The sequence below is a fragment of the Hetaerina americana genome, unplaced genomic scaffold (assembly GCF_022747635.1).
Source record: "Hetaerina americana unplaced genomic scaffold, ioHetAmer1.1.p SCAF_2, whole genome shotgun sequence".
In the NCBI taxonomy this organism is placed as follows: domain Eukaryota; kingdom Metazoa; phylum Arthropoda; class Insecta; order Odonata; family Calopterygidae; genus Hetaerina; species Hetaerina americana.
This window is the reverse complement of record NW_027286763.1, coordinates 38,404,587-38,415,583: the sequence shown is the minus strand read 5'-3', so window position 1 is coordinate 38,415,583 and position 10,997 is coordinate 38,404,587. Positions and strand designations below refer to the sequence as shown.

The following is a 10,997-nucleotide window of genomic DNA, read 5'->3' as shown; positions in this document are numbered from 1 at the left end:
ATTTTTAGGCTCTCTTTAATTTCTCTTGACTGGTTCTGATTATTGTAGGATGGTGCAGAGATAAAATTTTAAAAAATCATGTATCATTTGCATTTGTTGTTGGGGGCATCATCTAGTTGTAATTGAAATAAAGAAATCATTGCTTTAAGAAACTAACTCCCAAGCCCTATTTCTCTAGCACACAATCATAATCAGATAATGAAGCATGATCACAAAATGTGATTGGATGTTATCCTAACTTCCTAGCTGAGGGGAATTCATTTATGATATTTCATTTCCTAATTTCTATATCTGTCTGAGATCTCACCTTTTGGAGGATAATTTTGTCTTTAAATTTGACTGTGTCCCATTTACTCCTAAAAAAATATTGTTCCAGGCTGCAGTATTACTCCTGCAAAAAGGATTCAAGTAGCTTATAATAAGCTGAAGAATATAAATGGTATATGGTAAAAATAGTTTGGAAAACATTCAGAATTTCACAGTCAGTGCAGAGATTGAAGATGCTACTTCATGGAATGAGTATTGTCATGTGACTGGTTTTAAAATACTGGAGTTTTCTTCTGATGGCCCTTTTTTACCTGCATCAACCATAGAGTAATGGTAGGTTAATCGATTGAACTTTTTTGTAGTAAATATTAAGTTCAGGATTTCAATAACATTCCTAGGAATTAATGATGGTTTCATTGTCCTTATTTTTGATGGATCTAGACATCATTCTGAAAGTATTTCTTTGCAGTTATATGGTAAAAATTCATTATTATAAAACTTTATAATAAAATTGGATCTTACTAAGCTAAACTATTGATATTAGCAAAAGGTTAGATGCCCTGAATACTCAACATGCATTTGGTATTGTGAAATAATTAGTCGTGATTTCTATCTACAGGGTGTAAATCATGCTTTTTATGAACGAAAGCAGGAAAACTGATTTCATGATGTTGATCAACTGACTGGCATGTTTCTAAATTTGAGCCATCTCACAGTTACCCAAACAGTAATTTGAAGTTCTGGTAGCCCTTGTGCATGCATCGGAATTGTGGCATATTTGTACTAATGGTGATGGTTCAAACAGTGGGAATAGTTCAAATATCTTTGTAAATTGTATTAAGAGTTGTAATTCTGTTAGTTTACATTGTATTAGTCCTTTTGGAAGATAATTTACTTTATCTGAAAAATAATTGTTTGCATAGAGCATAAAAGTAATACCAATTGAATTCTTAGCAGCAAAAAATTACTTAATAATTTTAGAGATTGGAATTTTATGATTTGGTGCACTTAGTGAAGGTTTTAACTCGTTTTTTTTAGGTAGTTGTAGAGCAAATATTAGGTTGTTTACCTTTTCCAAAGTTCTTGTTTTCAGTATGAAGAAGAAGGTATTTTCTTCTTAAGGAAGGGTGTATTACAGCAGGTAATTCCCCTAGATACATCAGTAAACAAGGTCATTGTGAGACATTTCTATGGTGCTTTCGTCATAAAGGACTACGAACTTGTCTTACTGAGTGAAGGATAATAAAGTTTTGAGGCACAATTTACTGTTAAGGAAAAGCAGTACAGTAGAGGAAAATAAACCCCCAAGTAGTCAGGTCTCCAAGCTCCTTGACATTTCAATATCTTGTCATATATAGGAATCTATGGATGCATGTTTGTGTATATATATATTATTATTATCAAACCATCACTTTTTCATTAAATAATAACTATTTATCATTTAACGGTGCATGTAGATAGGGAATGTGGTGGAAGATAATGGACGTGAAAAAAATTAAGAGTGCACTCAAGAAGTTTTAAATTAAAAGCGGTTGACCAAATTATAAAGCAGTATTCAAGTATGGTAAGCTAACAGCTATTGAAGGCATAATATATGAGCTATTGGGTGTGTAATCTCAGTAAATCTGTGGTAGATTGTGACGAATGACTTGGCTTGAAATTTTCTCTAAGATGAGAGTTGGACGAAAGCTTATTTTTTAAGGTAACTCCAAAATACTTTTAGATAAGGCAATGGGGATCATTTTGCCTTTTCTACTCTTGCAAGCCAGTTTCAATTTTGAAGAAAATTTAATGGATGCTGACTCAAAAAGATTGTCTTAAGTTAGCATATTGAGTACCAGCCTTAGAGTGGGGCCAGAATAGAGGGATTTAGTATTATAAATAAATGAAAGGACTAACTTTGTAGTTCCACACGAAAACGATTTATTCACACGACCCGGGTTTCGAAGTAAAACTTCATCATCAGGTGAGCTCTCTACATTTGCAGCCCTTCTTATATATACAGCCAGGGCGGGGGTGGGGTGGAGATAATCAGGAAGGTTTGGGAGGGGTAAAGTCAGGATTGGTTTGCGTACCGGAGGGGAGGGCAGTTTGGCGTCCCCTCCGCGATGTTGGTGGAGTGGGAGGGAGAAGTCTACATTGTAGAGCTCTCGTGAGTCAGCGGATTAGCCACCCCACCCCGGCCCTGGCTGTATATATAAGAAGGGCTGCAATGTAGAGAGCTCACCTGATGATGAAGTTTTACTTCGAAACCCGGGTCGTGTGAATAAATCGTTTTCGTGTGGAACTACAAAGTTAGTCCTTTCATTTATTTATAATGAATCGGTTCCATAAAGTTACGCCAGAAACCATTAATTAGGATTTAGTATTGTTGAGAGCTGAAGTCATTCTTATAAATATCAATTGGTTAACTCTTGATAAATGTCTCACCTTGGTCATTGTGGGTGAATCAAGTATCTGCTTTTACTTACCATCCATATATCTCTTCGGTTATTGTAATAATAGTAGTGGGCATTTATTTTTGTGAATGAGCTGACCGCTAAGGTCATAGTTTTAATACTTACAGAAAATTTAAGTTTCACTATCCATTTTAGAAACAGACAGTATTACACTTTCTCTTTGGTTAAATTTACATAATAGAAGTCTAAATTTGTTCCGAGGTTGGTGAGAATAAAGTTTATTATCTATCATTTAACTTGAATAAAAATTATATCAAACACTCTTCATGTCCCCTCATTAACTAGCTGAAAGTCCCTTACATTCAGCTCTACTCTCAATTGATCTAAAATATTTCAAATAATTATATATAATAAGTTGCTGGTATTTTGAGTAATACGGGTTGAACAGCACTTGAACAGAAGATCGTGAAAATTTGTTCGTCCCTGCCGCGAGACGTTGAGCGCTAATTGCAAATACGTTTTGGATATGAAATGAGTGTTTCGGATATGGAAAATATGATGATGGCAAAATGAGTATTTATTCCTCATCGATCCTTACTTTAGGAGAATTCAGCGAACCTAGTAATCCATGGCAGAATGTATCTGCTACAGCCTGGAGAATATTTTCATGAAAGGAGAAAGCATATTGCAATATGATGACCGCTGACAGACTTCATTCAATCCTCTTCAAATATTAATATTTCTGACCTTCTCCCCGTCATCTATTAATTATTGCCTCGGTGGCGGCGGGGTTAAGTCATCGCCTGACAATTGAGTCGCGGGCTCTATTTCCGCCTTGGTGGATAACACCTTACCCACAGGTGAGGTAATATTCACCTGAAGGGGTTGGGTGTTTGCGGTTCAGTGTACTCATATCACAATCCTAGGGCGACGACACCAGCTGTAATTCGGCTGACTGTACATGCTGTCTCTATCTCATCCATGGACTAAAGCGGGGGTGGGTAACCAAACGTTGGCACTCAATCGCCATAATTCCATCCCTGGACTAGATCATGATAACCTCTTCCCTCTACATTGCATATCCAGGATCGTAAAATACAACAATAAAATTTAAATAGTTGTAGATAATAAATGAACGTAAATGTGTAATAAATGCAGCCGGTAGAAATTTCCTAAGATTTTTGCCGTATGAATGTTATGACATTAAAATACGAACTGCTATTATTCAGATTGAGAACTCGCTAAGTTGGCGCCGTAAAAATTTGGAAATTGCTCCTTATTCATTGATATTATGCGTGACAGAATAGATTTGTTTATTCCTCACAAACTCAAACGCAAAAATTAGGAATTGATGTACCTCAACGGAGAAGTCAAGGTAGCTTTTAGTGGGTGAAGCAAATGTCACTCAATTTTTAAATATATATTTAAAAGTAATCACGAATATCCAATGACAAATGCAGTATGGTGTGAATGTATTAAATACTGGTTCTTTCTTCGATTGTAGAAATTGCGATTTTTTACGAAGTGACGCCAGAATCTTTATCGTGAGATGATGTTACGTGTTAAAAAAGTTGGGACGTGGATTAAATTATTTGATTTGTGGAAACGTGACTATATTGTTTTATAATAACCGTGAAGAAGTTCCTTAATGTCTAGCAAGGAACAGTTTCTCTCCTTTCTTAACCTATTTCAGTAATCAACCCGAAAGTTTGGTTTGATAGGAGAGGGTAAATTTTACCATATACTAAGCCAAAGTGTGTGTGAAATATACACAGGATTTACTTTTCCTTCGGCGCCTGTGAGTTCCTGCGAAGATATGGTTCTCATGAAATCACTTTAATACACCTTAGGTGAAACTGGGTCTGCCCTGAGGCGTCACCAGGACAATTGACCCGGGTGCGGCCCAGCGTTCTGCCCACAGAGGCAACGTGTATTTTTAAGCTCCCTTTATTTGTTAACCAATTCGATGATGAACTTACTTTTCTCTATTTTAGCAATTTCATTGTTTCCAGGAGTAGTTTCCATTCCATTCTATATTATACATTCCATCACACTCGTTTTGGCATTTTTCTCCTCTTTTGCTGCCGACGTACTGGTAGGCGCTGTACATAACGATTTTTTGAACGTCCCAACGGTAGTACTTCGTAATAAACTAAGTGAACTATCGTATGAGTTGAATTCTGTTAAAATACTCATTTATATTGGCAAAGAAATTTATTCATGGGAGCGAATTCAATCATGGAATTGGCGGGATATCACAGTGTTATCCGTCTACCTGTGCCTCTAGAGGGTGGGAGTGTATTTTTGGGGTTGGATGGTTGCCGAAGGATGGCAATGGAAACAGAGAGAATGCCGCCTCTCTTTCCCTTGCCTGATTGTTTCAAGGCATCGAAGGAGGGACGTAATTTCGGACAGTCCTGCGCGCAGAGCGCGCCTATTTTTCTTTCAACAAACTAAATCTAAGTCACTGCCGAATTACTTCTGAGTAATCCTCCGGCTACCGCGCGTAGAAATTTGACCCCTCCTCTGCGAAGATTATTTACCGGATCGCCAATCGAAAACATAGGAGTAGCGTTTGTGTTCTCAAGCATACTTGTGCATGAAAATCTTTTTATGGAAAATTTCAAACAACTTTAATCGCGTGGGTGAAGTTTATTATGCATTATGTTTAATCCCGATATTTTTCTCTTCAACAGTTGCTGGTATTATTATTTCACGAAAAGCTATCTCATGGCTCTCTGAAACCTTAATCGATATTTTCTCCTATCGCTCACACTCTTATTTTTGGAAAGGGTAGATAATCAAATCCCTTTTTCTTTGCACTCAAGACAGGTCACAATTCTCGTTCCTATGAAGGCGCACGCATCTAACAAGGTGGTTGTGTGCTATATCATTATTGTAAAACTCTAATTGTCTGAAATATTTGTATTTCATAAGTGTTTCCATCATAAAATTGTCTTATTTTTTCTTCCGTGCCAATTTGTGTTTGGTACGAGCTCACCATGACATGCCTTCGTACCCTCTCGCTCTCCCAATCCCTTGTCTAAACCACCAGGAATATTCCATTCATGTTAGTCTCCCCACCTGCTCGCCATCGAGGCATTACAACGTATCTTAATATTATATCGTAGTATTATGCTCCCCATCAGCCTTCTTGCCCTCATGACCTCCTTAACCCTTCCCCTCCCCTTCGGCTGCCGGAAACCTGACCCTTCACTTGAATAAATGAAATGACTCCAATAGCCGTAAACAGTTTACCTGTCTGAGGGAAGGGGAAAAAATTAAACTAAAAAAATAAAAACAATGGGCAATTTCGCTTCAACTTGTGTTTTCGTGACGATTCACCTTCAGTACGCTGAAGAGGGCTACTTTGTGGCCAAGATACGCGTATTCGTATTCACCTTTCTCATCCCTTCCTTTTTTACCCTTACCGCTTCCTCTGACTGGTGGCGTTAGCCAAATAACCTCATTTGTGCCTTGTTTTTATTTTTATTCTATTTTAATTGTTTCCCCTTCCTTCAGAAAGGTGAACTGTTTACGGCTATTGGAGTAATTTCATTTATTCAATACTGCTAGCCGTAAGAGCTCGATTCAATCAATCTTACCCTTCACTCCTATCATTTTTGCCAACCCCTTGTGTCCGCTGATCCTTAATTGCTCTCCCACTCCGCATTCTCTGATGAAGATCCTACTTGGGGCAAGGGATTTATTACGGCCGCAGGCGACGGTACAGGACTTCAAGGAAGTGGGAGCTGCCCGTGTGGTCGACGTATTGAGTGCGCAGAAGATCCTAGATGATGGTTCCAACAAATTAAATAAGTAGACAGGTATTCTTAATTCTCTGTTATTTTTCTTCAAGAACCTCAATTCACGAATCATGTCAAATTTTCATCTTGGATAATCGTCGAATTATACCTCGAACTAATTAAGCTCTCTTGGAAGTTTCTCGTTAATTTTTCTTGGATTCAAACTCTGGATCATATTTTAAGGGTAATTTTTTTATTGTATTCTAGTAGTAGTATTTAGGGGAGGCGACCGAGGTCTTTTGCGCCATAGGGGATGGACAGGAAAGGGTGGAGAGAAACCCGGGGTCGGCATTAGCTTACTCTTTACGAAAGGCGCCAAGGGGTCCGCAGCTTAACGTCCCATCCGACGGACTCACTCAAAGTGCCCTCTACAAAGCACCTCAAGTAGGGATCGAGATACCACTGAAAAATATTCAACACCGCCGGGATTTGAACCCGAGCCCTCAGGGTGGGAAGCCAGTACGATAGCCACCGCACCAATCCCGATCCCCTTATTGCATTCTGCCATCCATAGGCATCGTGGCACATTAACTCGCAAGGTGATAATTAATGAGAGGTTACCTCAGGCGTCCGTTGAGGGACTTTTTTGAGGGACTACTCTCTGTTCGGCCCGAATTTCCTGTAAAGAATGAATCTTTCCGTGTCTTTATTGGGCATACCTGAGATTTGTGTAAATGCGCTCAAAAGAACAAATTCCGTAACAATGAATTTAGCGAAATTTTTAATAATCAAGCATATGTCATTTGCCAAGCTAGAATGCTTAGACCCAAAAAATTACAATTTCATTTGGAATTATGTACTTCAGAATATGTGACGTCAATAATTTATTCTCCTCAATTTAGTGTAACAATTGCTTTTTTCAGTTCACCAAAATGTGATTGCGAGGACGCAATCGGGTAGAGCTTTGATGAGTGTTACGAAAAGCTATTTCCTGTCTGGTGCAACTTATGCCTTACGCCTGATGCAAGCATTGGTGCTTTCCGAGCTAAGTATGAATCCTCCAATTACTATAATAGTGAGTGAACCTGAATTTATGTAATTCTCATGTAATATATTTTGTCAGCTTGCTAATTTTGCTAAGATGTGATACCAAAATATGGAATTTGTGATAATTAATGTAAATAATATATTTTAATTGGGTTAATCATACTGATGTGGGTAAAAAAAGAAACTTTGCACTTCCAAATAAAGATTTAATATTTCACGACCATGGTTACGATGCTGCGCATCATCATCAGGTGACATACATAAAAATGTTTCAACTTATATGGCCTAGCTCCAAGACGGGAGGAATGTTGGGGAGTAAGGGAGAGGGGGTAAGTTGAGTGCAGGTGCAGCAACCTATTAGTGGGCTACGGGAGGGGGAGGGTATGTATTGGAAGGTTTCTTGCTCAAATTTGTGGAAGTTTATGTTCATTTAATGAAGAACATAACGTAACACTCAACCGTTCTTAGAAATAGCAGCGGAAAAAACGCATTGTGCTCTACATTTACTTGGGGGGTGTTGGTCTGCAATAGTTTGACCTTCATTAAGGGACGGTCGATGGTCATCACTGCCTTGGTGGGGGTAGAGTTGTTGCGGAAAGATATTGAAGTCTTTTGGGAATCTAGAATTTTATCTTTCCGCACCAACCCTACCCCCACCAAGGCAGTGATGACCATCGACCGTCCCTTAATGAAGGTCAAACTATTGCAGACCAGCACCCCCCAAGTAAATGTAGAGCACAATGCGTTTTTTCCGCTGCTATTTCTAAGAACGGTTGAGTGTTACGTTATGTTCTTCATTAAATGAACATAAACTTCCACAAATTTGAGCAAGAAACCTTCCAATACATACCCTCCCCCTCCCGTAGCCCACTAATAGGTTGCTGCACCTGCACTCAACTTACCCCCTCTCCCTTCCTCCCCTCTTGGAGCCAGGCTATATAAGCTAATTTAAATCCCAGAATTAATCCGAAGATAAATCTTATACAACAATTGAACATTTATTTTATTTGTATTTCTATCGCAGAATTCATTTGGGGCACCCTTTCATTTACAAAAGCTAATGATTTCTTATTTTTAAACAGACCTGAGTAGGTGACGTCTCGTCGCAATGATGAACCATTGTGCAACTGGCTCCAGTCGACAGTGATGCGCCAACGCTGTAATTACTCTTCACGTTGGACTACACCAAATATGAATCCATGCTGTCGTTGCTCACCACATTGGATTGAAACGAGTCGCCTATCATGAAAGGCTGCCGCACTGGAGTGAAGTTTTATGCATTCGAGTCATTCGATTTGCCTGTATGTTCTGTACTATATACGAGTACCACCACGCCAATTTTATAATTTCTCAAGTGTTCGTTTGAATATTTTTTTCAATTCCTCGGCATTTACTCTCAAATATAATTTTATGCTTTCCTTGTACATGCACTCAGAAAATAAATGTTTCTCGCCAAGACGTTTTATTAATTTTCATAACGTTGAAGGTGGGATTTTTTTATGATGGTTTTTGAGTATTGACAGAAATGCTTGATAATTTTGGCGATAACCTGCCATGGCAAAAATAAAAATGGAATTCACAAAATTGTGAAAGAAATAATAAAATATTTTTTCTTAATTAAGAAATATTGCCTGATTTAAGCACTTTTGCAACTATTAAACTAAAAGAATGTCCAAAGAACCATTTTAATCCAGCTAAAATCAGCGTTGAGAATAAAATTTGGGTCTGAGACTAAATTATTCGATGAAAATAATAGTCTCTAATTATATTTCTTCAAATTGTTCGTAAAATTGACATACATAATTTCCAAATAAAGTAAAATATAATGTAAATTAAAAGAATGTCAAAATTATGCGGTAAACACGAAGGATAACGCGAAATAACGGAGTTCCAGATTCACACTCACCGGGAGAAAACGCTTCAAATCCGCGTTTTCCAAGCTTTGTATCCGGCGAACATAATACGTTAGGAGGTATCCTCGTAGACTGTTCCACTTGACTCCTGGTGCTGAGGAAATTTCCTCACACCACTTCACCTGTTACAGGCGGCCTATTGGCCCTTCAGTAAAGTAGGCGGATCCTCGGCTCTCCCCATAGAAGCCTGGCCAATCATAATTTAATCCGCTCTTCAGAATGGGGGAGTGGAAGATATCACCGGATTGGCTGATGCCCTTTTATATTTTCTTTGAACTCCACCTCCCAGTTTTTCAACCAATGAGGTACTACCAGTGGTGAGAGAGGGGGGGAGAAATTTCGTTCGGTAACAGGAGCTTGAGTCCAGTGGAACCTTCTACGAGGATACCTCCTAGCATGTTATGTTGGCCGGATACCAAATTTCTGAAACGCCGGAATTTCAGCTCTTGCGGCTGCTTCTAGTTGCCGCCACGCTCTTTTGTGTTTCACCAGTTCATATTTTCCGCCGATTATGCAATTATTCTGTTACACTACCTGATTCATTACATTATTTAAAATATTTGTGCCAGGTATATGTAATATTTCATGAAATAAAAAGGTTTTATTACAATGCATTTATTATACAGTTGAGGTCCGTCTTCTCTGAAAAGTCTCCCAAACACCTAATGCACCGGGGTGCATTTCCAATATCTTTAATATTAATCGACGTATTTTCCTTGCCTTGAGTTTTTGTTCATTAATCCCAATTTCAGCTCATATTTAAAGTTATTGCAAAATTGATAGTCGTTGCCAAATGAATAATGATATCTGGAATCATATTATCATGGGTGCACATGACCAATATTTGAAGAAAAAAGTTCTTTTTAATTTAAAGAGATTGAGTTGCATCAATTAATAGTTATTAGGTTAAAGTTCACAATTTTACCTAATTAATAATCCAAATTACGATCATGATCAATTTTTATGTCTTATCTGAGGGCTATTTGGCAGCTACTATAGTTCTTGGTGCTTTTTATAACCGTGTTATTTAGCTCCCGATGAAAAGGGACAAAAACGATGAGAGCCAGAGGAGCTTATTTTAAAAATGTCATGTTTATTTCGCCTTTATTCAGCACGCTATCTTGATGTCATTTGTTTGTTGTCAAGGCTTAGAAATCGTATTCAGTGACTATCGTAGACCAAAATTGCTCAGCATGTTGCTGCGTGAACTACAATCACGCCAAAGAATTTGTCATCATGAACACATTCTATTCATGTCGAAGAATACGCTGTCATAAGTGTTTGAAATTTCTGTGCATCACTTGGGCTCTTAGTCGTTGTTGCCATTTTAATTACCTTTGTATGCATTGACGTACCTTTGACGTGTGATGCCGTCCTACATTTTTATCTATTATTTTAAATTTTCTAAATGCTGAAAGGAATGAATTTGCCCTTTCAAGTGATAACCCTTTGCATATGTATCATATTGTGTATTCATACTAGTTCTTTTTTATTTCTACCCTAATTACCTGCTCGTCCTTTCAGGCGAGAATCCAATTCTGCAATATTTTGTAGCAGGTTCATACAAACTTGGACAAAAGTTAAATTTTCATCATCATTCTTCTAACACATTTAGTGACAGTTTC

The 10,997-nt window shown here is 37.9% G+C and overlaps 1 long non-coding RNA gene across 1 annotated transcript; it reads left to right on the top strand.

The window, feature by feature from the left end:
- Window positions 1-218: 218 nt before the first annotated feature.
- LOC139687865 (uncharacterized) lies at window positions 219-8,883 on the top strand. Its single transcript, XR_011700674.1, has 3 exons — window positions 219-600; window positions 7,336-7,461; window positions 8,542-8,883. It is a non-coding gene; the product is annotated as an uncharacterized lncRNA (long non-coding RNA).
- Window positions 8,884-10,997: the final 2,114 nt, after the last annotated feature.